At 38.0% G+C, this 18,639-nt stretch overlaps 1 long non-coding RNA gene across 1 annotated transcript; it reads left to right on the top strand.

Annotated features, from left to right (window-relative positions):
• The first annotated feature begins 12,122 nt into the window (after nucleotides 1–12,122).
• On the top strand, nucleotides 12,123–15,406 carry LOC113033926 (uncharacterized). Its single transcript, XR_013912740.1, has 3 exons — nucleotides 12,123–12,425; nucleotides 12,776–12,853; nucleotides 14,843–15,406. It is a non-coding gene; the product is annotated as an uncharacterized LOC113033926 (long non-coding RNA).
• The last annotated feature ends 3,233 nt before the right edge of the window (nucleotides 15,407–18,639 follow it).

The raw sequence follows: 18,639 nt of genomic DNA, 5'->3' as shown, positions 1-18,639 counted from the left end.
CAGGCCACAAAAGGATTGGCACACAGACCGAGCGACACAACTTCAAAGAAAACCCCTGTCTCCAATGAGCTTCTTGCCTTCACTGATACAGGTTTAGCTTGCCCAGCTGTTTCAAGTGTTTTGTTGTGAGAGTGTCTGAATGAGTTGTGTGGGTGGTTTAGTCTGGAGATGGACACCATAAGGCCACCAACCAAGAGCAATGATTGACACCCTTTGGTTGAAGTTTGAAGTGTGTGCATTCTTGTCTGTATGAGTGTGTGTTGATCTTTCTAGACCCATCAAGAAGCTACAATTTGTTTTCTTTGCAAAAAAAAAAAAAATCAATAGATAACAAAAATTGTTTCACATTAAAGCACAAGAACACAGAAAAATAACTGTTTTTAAGCAACCAACTACTGAATCCAGCTTCTCTGATATTTAACTTTACAGCTTGTTCTGTGATAGTATGAATATGTCTGTGGACAGTTGGTCTGTCTATTCAAAACATTTTGAACATATCATCTTTGAGAGTTGACATTTGATAAACCAAATAAACCTATTACTTAAAATCTGGCAAATTAATTCACAACAAATATACCATCAGATAAACATGCATCCCATCTAGAGAGGTAATATCATTAATAGCATAATTTTTCATTTTATCAGCTTGTTTTTCTCTTTTGTAGATAAGCTGTTGGCAAAAGGTCAATAAAAAAAATTGTGATCTGCAGTGAATCAATAGAACAGACAAAAACACATTGGATTTTACATTTATGAGACAAAACTGTATTTTTGTTGCAGAAATCTGTCTCCAAATGAGTAACATGAGTTACAAAAAAATGAAAATAATATCTACAAAGAAGGCTGCACTAAAAAGTCAGCTGAAAGTCTGTTTGGCTGTTTTAGCTCACCTTTTTATTTTCCCGAGAAAGCTTGAAGAGATCATACTGAAACTATACTAAAGCACAGTCTCTTCTGACTTATTTAAAGAAATGAAAGTTGCAGTTTGCAGGTATTATAGAAAGTCCAAACACCCCTGTGGTCACAAATTATATATAATAAAGGGGCTGATGTTTGAAATTGTTAATATTACTGCCAATGGGACAATGACTCTGACTCTGTCTGGCTTTCGTTTGCTTTGAAAGCAGTTAAGTGTGATTACATGTGCTGACTTCCAGTACCTTTCTAGCGTACCTTCTTTTCTCTTTTTAATGGAATCCATCGTTTTTATAACTTTGTTCTTTACCATCGGCCTTTCGCCCATCTCCTTCCTTTTCCTCCTTCCTCCCTCTCTTCCCACTTCTCTTGTTGGTTGTCTTTCCGTGTCAGAGACTAAGCAAACATAGTCGTGTGTAAGTGGCCTCATAACTCCACGTTCCTGAGAGACTAGGAGCTCTCAGATGAAGCAGCTGTGTCTTCATTTGTCAGCCATGTTCAGCATTCTCTAGATATCTCGAGGAGGCTCCCTGTCTTTTTCTGTGTTCTGGTTTGACCTAGTGCCATATGAAAGGCTCTGTAGAAGCTCTCAGATGCATAGATACATGAGATGCATGATTTAGGGAAAAAAATCTGAGTGTTTGGTGAACTCACCAGGATTTGAGCTCCAAGGATCTGCTAATTTTTATTGGCTATAACATCTTCTTTCACTAGCTGGGACCACATCCTCATTTTTGGTTTGACAGCATTTCTAGTAGATAATGGCAGATGGCTTGAGCATGGATTGAGACTGCGGTTTGGGGAAGGCCTCAGTGGGGACTGGCGGCAGCTCCCGGGCTGGGCAGATCCCCATGTACTAATGAGAAGTGAATGAATTTAAAAAGGGAGGGAGGATGGGGCACAAAAACAAACAGCTTTAAGTGCCGGGGGGAGTCATATATAGACGAGAACCACAAGGTTTGTGTATGGAGATGTGGTCCCGCTCTTGAAAATCAGATAAATTATCTCCAATAGATGCGTTTGTTGTTGTTTTTGTTACTGATACACAAACCTAAACTTTAACCATTGCAAAGAATTAAGTTAACAGGAGAAACAACAGGGGAGTCATTTTGACATCTTCTTTCACCTGTAGGAAACTTCTTTTCATGAAGAAGTTAAGTTTTTAATTTTTATCTAACTTTTAGAAATACAAATAGAATTTTTAAAAAACTATGTAAGATTCGTTTTCACAGCTTTATAACTAACTTTTATAACTTTGCTGTAGAAGAACAGAATCGAAGGGAAAATTGAATTTTGTTACACTAAAATAAATAAAGTCCAATGTGTACGCTGCCTGGATGGATGATTAGATGGATAAAAAACAGAGCAAACACTGGTTGCTGTGCTTAAAATTTCACTCTTTATTTGCTTGGATTAGTTCTTGTTCTGGACTCTCATCTGTTCACCTAAAGTTCCCCCACTGCTCTGCACAGCCAGCAATCTGCCCAGTTATCCATGCATCTTTCATCCACTCTGCCCTGCTCTGCCCCAGCTCTTTCACCCATCTCTGACCCATTGAGCCTTGCAATAATTATTCATCTTCTGTCTATTCACAGTCTTGTAACAATCACATCTAACTACAGTAGCTTTGTCCCAAGATATAGCAGCCATCAAGCGGTGGGGTTTTCATTTTAAGAATTTCGTACCTCATTTTAAAATGCTTAAGGAATTAAAATGCTTCCTTTAGCTAGGGTCTAACTCAGCTCTCATACGATTCGATCAAATAAAAATAGACCATATCACAGGAAGCAGTTCACCTATTTAACATTAGAAAGCTGGGTTAAAAGACCTAAGAATGGACATGTAACACAAACTTTGGAGAGAGGAACAGCCAGAACAATTTTCTTTTGCCCGCCAATAAGGGAAAGGATTTGCTGAGGGGTTAGTGATTCCTAAAGTGAAGGGAACGCCTAAAGTCCCCTTCGGTGTCCCTTATAGTCCATTACAAAAGATCTAGCAGAAGATCTTGCTGCTGTTCTGTGATAGTGGATTGCGGATCCTCTGTTCTCTATTTCAACTGCAAATCCTTTGAAGTCCTTGACACATTGCTCACAGTGAAGGCGTAAGGAGAAAGAGCCAAGTGCTTTCTGAAATATTTAATATATTTTTCCTAATATTCCTGTTGCCCTCCCTCTCACTGCCTTGGTTTCTTGCCCTGTGTGATTTCTAAATGCTGAAGTTCATTTTTTTTTTTGTTTTCAGCAAGTCATGGTTTTGCATTTTCCCTTTATTCATTCATCTATTTATTCATTCATGTACTGAATTTTAATACCACCACCGTCATCATCATCATCAGAAGATGTTTACAAGATGTCACAAGAAGGACCATCATGTGTTTTGTTTTGTTTTGTTTTTTTCTTCAGCTTGGCCAAATGAGGTTCACACGTCATCTTTTTTCTTTTCTCACCTCCTTTCTCCTCATCGCCGACTGATAGTCCCCTTTCACCTCCCTACTTATTTTCTTCACCTTGCAGGTTTGAATCATCAGACGCACACACATCTGTTTCTTCTCCGCGCTCTCCATCCCCTCCCTGCCGTGCCTTACTCCTATTTTACTTTATCTGTTACTCTCTCTCATCTGTTTTCTCCTGCATCTGGTGAACATGAGCTGTGGAAAGACAACAGACAAGTAATGGGAGAAGTGTGTGTATGTAATATGTGGGGGCGGCCTTGCCCATCTGCATGAGTGCACATATGCCCAGATGACAAAGGCAGCTGCACGTCTTTGTCAAAAAAAAAAAAAAAAATCCCATCTGAAAGTATTTTCGGAAGAGCTTTTGGTTCTGTACCCACACTGAACTGACACCCACAAAACCACTGACACTCAAGTCACTAAGCTGTCCAACGTCAGCTGCTGAAACCTCTTTATATGCTCCAATCCATCATGATATCAGAAACATACTCTGCATTTCAAAAACTGACAAATGTGCCTTGTGGCAGCAGAGTTCATTATGTAAAAGTAGGATCAGAGATTCATCAACAGCAGCTTCTATCTGTCTTGGTCTCAACAGCAGCTGGAATCAAACAAGAATGATTTTTCTGAGTATTTTGTACAAACCTCGCACAGTTATACAGATTCAGTTACAGAATAATTTCAAATGAAATTCTTGATTACTTTTGATTCTTTTATTGCATTTCTTGGTTCAGTTATAATGCACAGCTCATGTTTTTATATAAACGTAGAGATTGGGATTAATCTGCCACCGAAGCCTTTTTTTTATAAGGTTGAGAGATGTAAAGTTGGGTAAAAGTGTTAAAAATGTTGGTTTCTCTACATGGACTAGACGCTAGACTTGCATCCTTTGTTTCAGTGTCACAGAATTCAGGGAATGAACAGAGGTGCTGCCACAAAGGCCAGTGTAAGGTAAATCAGGATTATTTTGAACTGTGAATCATGCAAAGCTACTCATGTGGAGTCCAATAATAAATGCAATTTTGGAAATGAGCATTATTTAAACATTTAATTAATCATTATAATGTTCAATAATTCTCTCTTAGTCTGCTAAATAACTTACACTTTCAAATGGATACTTTGCATGGCAAAAATCCTATTGCATAATAATGTTAGGAATGTAGTAGTCAAAGCCAGTCTACTTACAAAATGGAATATTACTGGAACTTATCGTCTTTATAAACAAAATTTGGGTTCCTCAGCACTCAAAAAGTTGTAGGCCTATTTTTATCAAGTATGCTTAAATGCCACGTGCTACTAATGAATGGTAGGTTTGTGGTTCAGACCACACAGATGCCAAGCTCTGGATGAGCAGTGCCAGTGACCATTGGTTACAACTGCAAGTAATATTACAACCTGCTGGTGAGATTTACTAAGAAGCAACATCTGTCAACCAAGAAAAAATATAATCTGAAGTACAAACATATGAAGGTTGTGTTGGTTACTGTTCGAGGCACTCTAGTGGTTTTGTACTTTCAGCACACCTATGAAAGAGCGCAAACCGTTGACCACATCTCTTCCATCTCTGGCCTCACTTTGCCTGAGGTTTCCCCTTTAAGTACCTTTGCTAGCACCTTGCAAGCCACAAAACACAAACTGACTTGGGGAAGTGACAAATTGAGAGGGTTTGGCAGTCTGCTGGCGGTAAAACATGCCTGTTTACATGGGAGGATCCCACAGAACCACAGACATGTCCCTGACAGCCAATAAGGGAAGAGGTAGGAATGATGGGAAAGCTGTGGGGAGAGGGAAGAAGAGGGAAAATAACAGAGAGAGAGAAAAAAGAAACTATAATGGAACATATTTCCAACAAGGTGGAGATGCACATTTGTCAAGCACAGAAGCAAACTTCATGCACTGAGCGGAAACTACATCCTCAATAAACTGGCTGTGGGAACCAATAGCACATCTCACAGTATGTATGTAGACTATATTTAAGCATATACGTTTAGTTTGCACATTTGTTTGTTTATACAAAAAAGGGTAGGTCTTGATAAGTGTTAAACTTCTACCTTTGGAATTAAAACATTTATATACCTTCATGAGTTTTAGTATGTCTGATACTAACCTCACTGATGTATAGTGTTTGTGTATTTTATTTTTTATTTATTTGTTCAGAATTACCGGCCAACTAACCAACCAACTTAACTTTTTTGTGGTATTTGTGCATATGCAATTCCCAGAATGTATAATATTCTAATAACTTGAACTGAATAGTGTTTAATCAATAGCATTTATTCTCATTGCCTCATAGGAGTGGAAATATGCGCATTGATCACATTGACAGCTATTGGATGAACTGTCATGTCAAGTATCATAGAGACATTCACTGCTCCAAAATGATACATCTTGGAACGCTTGATGATCTTCTAAATTTCCCTTAGTACTAACAAGATGTTAACGTCTATGTTTTGCGGCTTTAATTAGATTCATCAAAAAGAAAAATCTATCTGTAAATTTGCTTAAGTTCATTTGTTTGGTTAAGTCTCTCTTAAGATGCACCAAAAAAAAAAAAAAAACAACCCCCACATTGTTAAATAGATAAATTTTAACTTGGTTATAAACAAATGTTTCCATGCCAACACACTAAAAAACATTGGTGAAGATATAAATAAATATGGCTGTTAAACATCAGTATGTTAGAAGGCACTGCTCTCCCTCATCATAGCCCAGAGATCTGTTGACTGTAGCCTCTAAGTCTTGTTAAGTTGTTTGAAATCCATGTTTAATACAGTTGGCACCAAATTGTGCCACGTTTAAACACCAAGTGTAACTGTTCCCCTTCCATCAGACTTTAACTTTTTATGGCTTTTACACCAGACTTCTTCAAACCCATAAATTACTGACAGGCATTGTCTTCGGTAAGTGTGTTGATCTGCCTCTGGAGCAGGGCTCAGATTTCTTGGCCAAGACAAAACTTTAAGACACTGACAGAAATGTCTGAGAAAAAAGAAACCCTATTCTCCGCATGTCTTTGTAATTCAGGAATATTATATGATTTAGAGGGTGGAGAGCATTGGGCTATGGAAACACAGAACTCAATGGCAGGGAACACAAAGGATGTCTGTTCTTTCACAATGAAAACCTTGTTGGCATTTTCTTCGTGCCCTGGAGAAAGCTGAAGAATAAACAACACTTTGCTGTCCCTCATGTCCTTTGGGACTGTATCTTTGACAGCCATGCCTAAATGGAAATAGAAGGGATTCAGATTAATCTGAGACAAACTCAGTAGGATGCATTATTAGATTTATCTGGTCAGCGCATTATATGCCTTCATTGTGAATCTGAAACTTAAATCCACAGTATGCACCGCAGTTGTTGACAACAGAGTGGGTGAAACTCAAATCTGTTTATGTGCAATCTAAATGTAATTTTCAGAAAGTGACTGCAGTGTCTCCACTCCCTATTCTGCTTCTACCAGAAACAGAAATCCCTTTCTAAAGTGTTTAACCACAAATGGTAACAATTTGACATTGTAAGCAGATTTAAGTGTTTGTCCACTTTAGGTAACATTTGTTTCGGTTATTGTTATATGTTTTGCATGTCTAAGTGTAAGTATTGTCAGAGCTTGACTGTAGACGAAATCTAATACTGAAAGTGGAAATTTTCTTTGTGCTACACATCTGAGTTTTAAGATGTTAACCTCTTAAAATGATATGTACATACAGCATATGAATAAATAGATATGACGTAGAAACTGAAACTGAATGCCTGCATTGTAAAAACAGCAAGTTTGGACTGCCAGTGATGCAGGACCTCTGAAAGAAACCAGGAGGCTTACATGTTCATTTGGCTATTACTGATCTAATCAGTATTTTTATATTATAATGGTGCAATGAAAAAGGAGCTGTCAAGATCTCTGCAGTTAATCTATATATAATCAGAGCATTATTATAGGCTGCAGGCTGTGCGCTGCCATAGCCAGTAGTAAATACAGTCAATACCAGAATGCTGCTAGATTTAGCAGCATTCATTGTATCAGTTAATGGAGACTAAAGCACAGCTAATAGGACAATTAATATTAAACGATATAATATACATCATGTCAGACATCACCGGTGGCACCTGATGGAAAATCTGTCCCATACCCCTTAGAAAATTGGTGAGCAGCTCAAAGTACCTTTGCGTGAGTATAACTTCAGTGTGAAGGGTAGTAGCATCATTGCGCTTGAATTTTATGCGTGGAACCTTGCTTCTGTTATGCGCCTGTGTTAACTGACATCATGAACCAGTGTAATGTGTACAGTTTGTTCCACTAACCCATCCCAACATTATAGTTTTATGTGTATTTCTTTTAAATCACAAAAATGATCCCTATCAAGTGTTGTTTCTGGACCTGTTTGGGTCTGACACCATGCATAAATTAATCATTAACATTACAGACTTCTCTAGGTAACATATAAGCAAAAATGAATGCTGGAGAACATTGCGTTTGAAAGTCGTGGTACAGTTGCAGTCTGAAGTAGTAAACATTCACTACTCCAAATTATTTCTTCTGCCTGAGGCACTAGAGGAGTTTCATTTGAAGAAAGATCCATGCGAAATTATTTAGAGATGGAAAATGTAGAAAAGTTTCATATGAGATTCTCCAGGCCTCCCCCCCCAGGAAGTTATACTAATGCTGTACGAGTGCATGGCCTTAAACATCCTATTTATCATCATTAGAAAAGTTCAAAAGCATGTAGGAATGCCACTCTCACTGACATTTCTTTAAACAGCTGGATACGCAAAACAGCTTCTCTTTGAAAAGTTATCACTAAGCAAACAACATGTGAGCTGTCAAAGGCTTATGGCTTTTGCAGCTCACCTCCTACAGCTGCCTTTACACACTCTGCAGGTGATTTCCCAGAAGGAAAGCCAGGAAAGGCTGACACACGAAACACAAGCATTTACTATCATCCAAGGTAATGGTAGGTTACTCACAATGGCATAAAGGAATTATCATGTGTGACTGAGGAATCAGTCTTTCTCCGAATGGAAGCTTATTTTGTCCCAGTCAGAAAGGAGCAGGGGGTTTTGCTCTTGGTTTGGATGTCACTTCGTTAATGTGTTTTGGAGCACATCACTGTAAAGAACACAAGATGATCAGTTGAGCAGGTATTTGAGCATGCATTAGTGTTAATTCAAAAGATAGCAAAAAAGGCTTTCTTATTAGATTTTGATTTGTTCTCTTTATAATTCAATTTAGATTTAAATGTGTTCTATTAAAAAGGAGTTTGTAACATAGCAGGATAATTTGTCGTGATAATGAGAAAAATGTCACACCACAAAATTATCTGAAAGAAATTCTCATTAGAGCAAAACCTGAATATTTATTTTCTTACTGTGAATATAATATGCTTCTGTTGTTTCCAGTGTATTGCTATATGCTTCATACTCTACTTCACACAGTGGAGTAGAATAACAGAAACAACATGATTTTTACCTGAGCATTTAATTTCTTGTGCTTCACAGCAGTATATATGGCTAAATATTTATTGAAGGCTCAATTCCCTCCAAGGGATTATTGCTGGGAATATTAAATGGTTTCTTTCTTTCTTTCTTTTTGTTTTGTTTTTATTAAAGCAATTCTTACCCTGGAACAAAGGTTATGGTACATACTGCTGTAGTATGTATATAATATGCTTAGTTTATCAACCAAGAGTGAGCTTCAAATCAGAAAGACACGTGTAGTCACACATGACGTGTATTTCTGAAAAACTTTCCCTTTTCCCCCCTCAATGATGGAATTGTTCAAACTGAAGGAAACTTGGCTTCATTCAAAAGACTGGCTAGGGATTAATCAATTTTCTGCCATCTTGATTATCTGGCCAAACTGCCCACCACTCAGCAGCAATTAGGCTGTCCTGGAAAAAAAAATCTCAACCTCAAATGTGCATTTTGTCCAACTTATCAGTCTGGTCTGTGCATCAGTGGCAGGGGCCCATTCAAGTTCCTGTGATTACCTTTGGCGTCATCTGAGCCGCTATCTCCTCCCCTGTGTAGTGAGTCCAAAAATGTGCAGGCATTGAAGGGGGACTAATGGTCCAGATGGCTGCAGAAGAAATCGGTCTAAGCTGACAGTTTATCCAGGCATCCGACAATTACAGCCTCCTACTGGAATAAAAGGCAACAGTTGGATATTTCATTTAGATCTTAACAATAAAAAGGAAATGTCAAAACACATTCCCACACACAAATGGAACCATATGGCAGCCATCTTACCTGGGTTTGGTTTAAAACCTGCTATTAGAGGGTATATGGAAAAAGCAGCATCTGCAACATGTATAATTATTAGCCTTACTGTGAACACAGTTACGCAAAATAGCCACAAGTATCCATTAACTGTTTTTGGTCGACAAATGCTAGACATCAGGTTAGGCTCTAATGTTTGTATTGGAGTCCAAAGACACCGGTAGAAGTGTGCTCTTCATTTTTGCCCTGTAAATACACAAACACAGTGAGAAACAGTTCCATTAATTCAGTTTTACCATCTATGTTAAAGATTTATGTCAATGTTCTTAATAGGTTAAAATAAAGACAACAACAACATTTTGCAAAGAAGACCAACGACCCTCCAGTGATCCTCTGTAAGTTAACATTTAATAGGGCTGAGGACCTAGAAGTCAAGGGGTGAACCAGTTTTGTGTTAATTCAAAGAAGAGCTTTAAATGTCTTTCATAAAGCCTGGAAATATAGTATATATTGGATTTGCATTTATTTTTTCACAATAGATCAATGCAAATATTTCCCTTTATCCTAGCAAATATAAAGAACCGAGTGCTTTCACAAGACTTCTGTACAGTATTGTAGCTTTGGGGCATAAACCTCACCAAAAATGTTTTGTTTTTTTTTGTGTAATTTTCTTCCCAGTCTATTCTAAAAATACAATTACAGAGATGTAATGATACCACATAAGACACAAACCGCGGTCCTCTTGGTGAAAGTTTTTATTTGGCGTATGCCAACACCATCAACTCCTGGTGGACTTTGTAGCTTTTTCTACGCTTTGCAGAGAGAAAAAAACTTGAAAGTCATGCCAGTCCAGTAAAACGAATATCTACATTGAACTTGTGTGGATTTCCAACTTTTGAAAAGGCTGGAACTCCATGCAAGTTTGCATTAAAGCTGTTTATTCAGCTAATTCTTTTATGGGAGACAATGAATATCTTCCTGGCTCCAGCATCCCTTTTGTTCTGATTTAGGCCTTCAGATTGATGGCTTCAGATATAAACGCGCTGAGCGTGTATTTAGAGTGTATATAAATATATACATAAAGCCTACAAAAGCATGTGGTTAAAGGCTGTTATGCCCCAAAATATAAAGCTCAGCAGAAAGCTTTCATATCCCTCATTAGTTTGGACAACTGGCAAGTGATAAAAGATTCCAAACGTTCATTCTGAGCGTGTTCAATTCATAGAAAACAAAACAAATGAAGAGTGAATGAATAACAGATGGTTTGGTGTAATACAGAATCAATTCCCACACATCTGCTGCAAATAAACCAAGGAGACAGAAATAATAATTATGCATGCAACTCAAATACAAACTAGATCAAAGCTTTGCTTTTCTCTAGCAACATAATGATACAATAACACATTCACTATTCTACGTTGGACATCATAAACCTAGATAATAATTAAAGAATGACTGCGGGATTTCAGCATTTGAAGAAGGGAATGGCTGTGTGCGTCCACGTAAACGATCGGTGTCTTAAATAAAATGCAATAGTGATATTGATAGAAGGAGTTGCATGTTTAGTTTTGGTACATGTCTTAGTCTTCATGTACAAATGACTGGATATGATGGCAGCAGGTGTACTTATAATTTAGAGTCAAGCAAACGTTAATTTATTATTCTGTAATACAGCACACAAGCTGGGACATGCTTGAATTTTTTTCAGTTCAAACTGTATTTGTTACCACTGAATCAGTCGTGCCATTTTGCTGATCAGCAGAAAAAAGAACTCTTGCTGAGAGCCAAAATAATCCTTGGAAAAGACTGTAATATCAAAGTAATGAACTTCATGGACAATTTGATTCCAAGTACATGCTGATCCATAGCAAAAAGTGATTTTCATGGATGAATAATACAACTGCGTGAGACAATGCTCAAGCCATACTGATCCCTCTATCTGCATTGAGAGCTCTTCAAATCCTGGCAAACCGGACTCAGAGCGAGGTGTCCAAAAATAGAAGGACAGATTTATTGCACCCCAGATGTGCCTGATTTATGACCATTGTTTAATCTGCAGATTCCAACCACATGAAGGTCTTATATTTTGAACCTTAATTTATGGAGCTCAGAGAATGCTGGCTTAATGTTTTCTGTCTCTGTAGAAAATGAGCCGGCGCTGTGACTCAGGCAGATAAACAGATGCTTGGATTAACACTGATCTTATAAACATATGTGGAGAAAAGGTTATCTCTTAAACAAGCACCATTTGTTTTGGTCAAATACAGAAACGTGGGGTTTAAACCTCATTGAATCAACCATGAAATTATTATTTTTTTTCCTTATCAAAATATGTACTTTTTTTTTTTTTTTTTTTTTTTTTTAGGTTAAAATTTTCTGAGAAGAAATTTAAAAGCCGTAAAGAGTCCACAGCAAAACTTTCACTAAGCAGGATTTTAGAGCTGGTAGGAGGCAGGACTGTCACACAAGTAATTATACATCATAATAGGTCTACAATTTTCCTTTTCCCACCCCTTGGCGTCATATGCAAGTTCTCATTACCAGATCGACTGAGCTTACAGCCCCAGGCGGACGATTTTTTCCCTGCGAGCTGGGGTTCTTGTGTTGTGGTGGGAGGGTCGGCAGAGGCGACATGGGCCAATGTTGCTGTTTATTTCCATTCTGTCATGTGTGTGAATCTGATTACAGGTCGCTAAGTCAATATTTAGCTTCTGCGGACAGCATCATCGTCGAGCAGTTTATTTTTTCTGGGCCCCGCCACATCTGCTGCCAATGTCATGCGCGGTCGCCAGCGTTTGCTGCTACCGGGAAGGAAAGCAAACAATGAGTCTGCAATCCTGGTCAAGTGAGTCAGGCGAAAGAGTGGCGAGTGTGAAACCATGATTTGCAGCTAGAAGTCAGACTTGTTGGTGCTTCAAGCAGTTTGAGGGAAACCTTAATGGATTTGATGAGGGGTCAGAGAAGTCCATGGTTATTCACAAAATGACATCTTTCATATTTGGGAAAAAAAAGAATAAAGCACATATAGCTACATATAGCTAACTTGCTCAGACTATTTAAAAGTATGTTCAAGTGAACACTTTCATTTCACTTGTTTAGTAGAAGCAACTCATACTCATATGCTTTTATATTGCACAAGCTGCGGGGACAATAATTACATTTCATGCATTTTTCATTTGATTCCTCTTGTCTTAGAGTCTTGCATGGGGGCTGCCACTTTATTAGGAGCCAAGAGGAACACTAGATGGAGGCTTCTTTTCATCTCTCCCTCAGGCAAGAAGGATTTGATATTTATTAAAAATGGAGAGCAGTATTTTTTTCCAGTCATGACTCTAGGTTATTCCAGTGAGGCAGACCACACACAGTCAGTAGATCAGAAACACCTCCTCTGCTTGCCTGACCTAGTATGTAAATTTTAGAAGAATTGTGGACTTTCTGCCAAAGATGTGCTGCTCAGGACTTCATTAGACTCTGAACTGATTCTGGCTGTTACTTGAACTAAGTTGGCAATTGTACAGTGTGTGTGGACTTGCTCTGTTATTTTGGCTGTATTAAGTGTATCTGCGTTTGCGTTTATCGTAACTCGTAAATTATGCTGCTACTTTTACTGCTGAATGCTGATAATGTTCTTTAGGAGATTAAAGGCAGAATCTCTCAGCAAGACTTTGGAGTCTTGCCATGCATAAGGGGTCTGTATGACTTTTTTTTTTTTTTTTTTTTTTAGGTACATATATGCATTACTGTACAAAAAACGAACAGCTCCTCACAACTGCCAGCATCCCTCCACCCTTTAAAATTCACTTTCGTCTGCAAAACATCTGGAATTCATTGAGTGGAGGAGGCTGGGGGAAATGAACTTCGACAAGAGTCTGTAGATTTGGGTACAACCCCCTTCTTTAGGTTCCCTCAGATGTTGAAGATAGGTTTACAGACAAAAACGTGCCAGTCTCTCTCATTTTGTTGTAACGGTTTAAGAAGAATAAAATAATAAAAATGATTTTATTCCAATTAAAGAATGCAAGAACTGTAGACATCAAGATTGAATGGTAGTGTTAATGATACTTTTCCTTTGATTCAAAGTCCTCTGTTTGCATGTAATGACCTCATAGAAATGGACTGACTTGGGGTGATTTGTTACAGTAACTCATTACTTTACAACACCACTGTAATAAAAACACTGTGAACCTCAAAGTTGGATATCCCTTTTAAAAAGTGAGTCATTATATTAGTCAGAGTGACCAAAAACAAAAAGCTGGAAAGCTGGCATGCCCTCGCTTACAGATGTTATTGGTCATTTTTCTGTCTGGGAAAAGAGCTTGTACACTTGTAGCAACAGTGAAGTGTCCAAATGTGCAACAGTAATCCAGCAAGGTAACAGAAATCTGGTAAAGTTATTCAGATATCTGAAAGTAAGGGTAATAATTATTCAAAAGCAGATGATTCATTACATAAGCTTATGTGTGTTCACATGATGCACTTGCAGTACTCATCATCATAGCAGGTCATTTAAATGCTATGGTAGACTGGAAAATTTGTTTCAGTGTTACTATCAGTAATTTGGGGCTGAAACTATCAAAACTCCCCATGCCTTCTTCTTCTCTCTATCTCACTTTCAGCACATGTTCTTGTGTTACTCTAAAGACATACAAAGACTCCAAAAGCAGAATCATGACGACGATCAAGTCTTTCCTAAGAAGTCGATGTTTAACTCTCCAACCAATATAATCTATTTTCACTGGTGGTAGTTTTCTCAACTTTGTGTTACTATATGAGAGAATCCTATGTCTAGAAACCCTTGTTAAGAGAAATCTACATGTTGCAGTGCCTGAAGCAAATAGTTTCTCAGTAATACTTGTGTAGGGGCTGCATGGTGGCCTCTTCGTGAACAGAATTACATCTGTTTTTTGTTGGTCTGAGACATTAATTATATCCTTCTGGAGCTGTCTACAGGCTGAGTTGGTGTAATTGATAGTAAGACAAAACACTGCATGCAATACTCACTTTTGCTTTTACGTTATACTCACACCAGCGTTTGAGTTGTATATCTGTTTGCTACTCATTTCTTGATTTAAGAATGTAAAGGTCATAGCTGTAGTGTAAGGTGTTTTCCCAAACTGCTTTGATAAATGGACTGGTTCTTATATAGTGCTTTTGTACTCTACTTGAGCACTCAAAGGGTTTATACAATAGGCCTCATGTATCCATTCACACATATTCATACATCCACTTTTTTCTCTGCCTATGTGCTTTTTAAATTTCAAGCTCCAGTCCAATCCAAGTCCAATGCATCAGAGAGCAACTTGCCTAAGGACACTTTGGCATGCAGACTGGAGCAACCAGGGATCCAACCACCAACCTTCCAAATAGTAGATGACCTCCTCTACCATTCAAGAAACAACAACCTGTATTGTTAATGAAACAAATCTGTCTCTTTGTTGTTTACCTGATTTTACCTGTAAAATCAGTCAATTGAACTGTGATGTAGGCCTGCAATGATTCCTTGATTATAAAAACGTCCTTGCTTTGTTGTTTTCATGTAACACACAGCTCTGGAGTGCTCAGTTGTCACCATGTAACTAATTATAGAGTTGGAAAAGAAACATATCCAGGAGCAGCCATGCGAATACAGAGTATGACAACATTAAGCCCACTCAGACCCCAGTTTTTCAACAAAAAGACTGATAACACAACAGCAGCAGTGATGATGATGTTGTCATAGTTTAACATGGAGTGTGTCTATGCACACGGCGGAGAGCAAATACGTAGAGTGAAAGAAAGCAGCAGCTCTATTCCTGTAATCACAATTAAAATCTTTACTGGGAAAAAGCCTAGTGGGAGTCCTTCATCAAAGCTTCTGATCAACAAACTTTGACATGAAGAAGAGTGAACTTTGTAGCTGCTCCATCCACCACAGTTTGTTTTACACAGTGAAAAACCTCCAGTAAGGCTACAGAAATTACATTAAAATATGCAGATGAACTTAGTCTGATACCGTGTTTAAATTAGGCGTCTTGCTGAAGGCTCACGGCAGCCATCGTGTTTTCAATCGCAATGATACCTGAGGAAACAAAGGGGAGTCTAAGGGGGGGGGGGGTGTCAAGGCTTTTGTAACATTATTTTTCAGATTTAAAGTGAAATTACATAAAATTTGTTTTTTAAACTTAGTAATACTTAAAAATTTAAATATAAATTAGTCTTTTTCTTTTGCATTTCAATAAAAATGTACATGAGCCAGTAAAACTCTGAGGCACTGACCTGGGGACACTATGTTGGACACTGAATTAACATTCATTATTAACATTCACACCATCATAATGCCTTGTTATAGATGGAATCCTAGGCTACTAAAAAGTTGGAGTTCTGCTACGTATATCAATCTGAAGTTTGCTATCCTGTCACCAGAAACAGCTGGTAATAACAGTGAGTTATTGCACACAGTAACTATATAACAACGCTTAGTAGTAACAAAGCTTATGACTACATTTGAGCTTCTTAACCGACAGCTATGTGATCTTTTCCCAAAAGTAAAACCCGACTGAGTATTAAAAATGGAGATCTGTCAGGAGTCATTTTAGCTTTTCTTGGCCCATTAGAATTTCACTGAGGACATTAGCTTTTCCACTGTTTTGATGTTCGTTATCTTTAGTAGGAAATGCACTAAACAATCTGGGTTTAACAAAATGACAGATAAGCTGCTATAATAGCACTACGCTTAAAAAGAGTTTTCCTCATGGAAAAACTAAATACACTACTGTTTGTTGGCTATTTTCTTTTTACGTTGGGGATCTCACAGCGGAACTGCTGCAGTAGCAAAGGTGCTGTGTTTTCATGTAGGCCTGAAATGTCCTCATGCACACAACTAAGGATAAATGTGCCAACAGAGTTCCTGTTGATAATCAGAAGTATTAAACAAGTCATATGAATGTGATTCAGCCTATTTCTAATGGAAAGCAATAATATGAACAGAAAGGGTGTGATGCACTCCCAAGAAACTCAAGATTCATTCCCTGCAACCGCTGACCTTCTCTGGTCCTCCTGTCGTCTTAATGTTTTCTTTACAGGGAAGTTAAGAAATCATTATTACACTAGGGTACACTGTGCAGTGCTGTCAGTTTGAGGTAGTTTATTGCACAGAGAGTTTAGCAAATGAAAGGAATGCATCATCAGCAAGATTAACAGTGTTTGAATAGCACAGGTGAGATCCTCAAGGCCAAAATTCTTGCAAGCTGTTCGTCCATGATGCTCAAAGACAAATGCCTTGTCAAAATTCCTTCTCATCTTACCTTTACATGTCATCTGTTCTCTATCCCCCCCCCCCCCCCTCCCTTTTTTTGATATTCTCTGCTTTAAGATTCAGCTCTGCCATAAGCTCCAAGAATGGCAGGAAAAACCTCTGCAAGCTAAAAAAACCCCAAACATCACTTTTCTCATGTTTAATTGGTTTTCACGTCTGTTCCAGCTAGGTTGTAACTTTTAAACACTTTTCTGTGTTTGCTTCTGTTTTCCTAAAGCAGCTGTTGCAAGAAGTTATGAAGCGTTTGAGCAGTCGTCTCAGTAGCTCGGAGGGTGGAACTCTTTGGATTATCGTCTTAGCCCTCAAACAAGGCTGATGGCTGTGGAAACAAACTTGCTTTTTTTTCACACTTTTTCAATGTGCTGTACTTTTTGGCCATGATACTAAAAAATAAACAATGGGGGAACTGCTGTTGCTGTGCTAAGGATTTAAGCTTTATCTATCTATAAACTTTTGGCCCTACTCAAAAATAGTAAACAAGGAACAATTTTAGTCTGGTTCTCAGCCAAGGCAAATGGTTATATTATGATAACAGGCCTATTTCCTGCAGTTAAGATTTTTGTTTAACATTAAGCCCTATTCTCAGCCTGCAACTGGCAAGGAGCAGTGGCCCAGTTTCGACACTCTTAACCTCTGCCTCAGCCATCCAACCAGATGTGGGTTCCCTTAAGCAAATTATTAGCAGTTCCTAGTACACGCAGGTTCCTTACTAAGTGTTTCCAGCTCAGATTTGGCAGGACACAGAGGAGACATTCCAATGCTACAAGATCATATTTTCCCTTTAGCATAGCCACAGTAACTAATTATTTATTGTGAAAAAATGCATTTCTAAACTCAGCTAATGTGTTATGGTTTCTTATTATTTTTTGGATCAGAATAAAAAAAAAAGTTTTTTTTTCTCCCACATTGAAATAGTTTGGGAAAATAACGGTACAAAGTCTCCAAATGCTTGGAAAAAGGGCAAGAAGAGTGAGACTGTTCTATGATTAGTCACACATGTGTTTTCTTTTTTAAAGAAACATCTGATTAAAACACTCAGGTCCTATTCTGGTGCACGTTATCCTAGAGTCACTAACCTTGTAATGGTCACGATGAAGGTATTTCTTCTACATATTTAAAGTACAGTCTGCTCATATAATACATTTGTTCTCATATTCTTGTACTTGTTGCTTTATCACCAGAGACATGGTATAAAATTGTTACAATATTAAGAGATTTTTTTTTTTTTTTTTTTTAGAGAAATCAGCTGTTAGTAGTACAGGTGCATACCCTAAACTTTGCAGTCTAATGTGCACTCTTACGGTTTAATAGAGTCTTTACTTTTTCAGTTACGTCAGGCTTGATGGTCTAAAAATGTGTATACACACACACACACACACACACACACGTAGGAAAATATTTAGTATACACAACCAGAAATGCATACACTATTATATATTGTACATATATTTATTAGTTTCAGGTTGGCCATTCTCGTATTTTGCTCGTTTGTGTTGTTGTGTTTGCACATCTCTGTTGCTTGTGGGGCTCGCACACAAGAATTTCACTCGCATGTGCTGTGCCAGTGTGCCTGCACATGTGATGTGACAATAAAAAGTGATTTGATTTGATTTGATGTATAGATCAGGACTCCAACTTAACTGTTTCTCAGTATAGTTTCCACCACCTTAACATTAACCCTTGCAAAATGTTTATTCTTATATCATAATGCCTGTTGTCGGTCTGTCCAGCCATCCTCTTCAGCTTTCTCTGATTCAGAGTCATG

Source organism: Astatotilapia calliptera, chromosome 12 (assembly GCF_964374335.1).
Source record: "Astatotilapia calliptera chromosome 12, fAstCal68.1, whole genome shotgun sequence".
Taxonomy (NCBI): domain Eukaryota; kingdom Metazoa; phylum Chordata; class Actinopteri; order Cichliformes; family Cichlidae; genus Astatotilapia; species Astatotilapia calliptera.
This window is presented reverse-complemented; position numbering and strand designations above follow the sequence as displayed.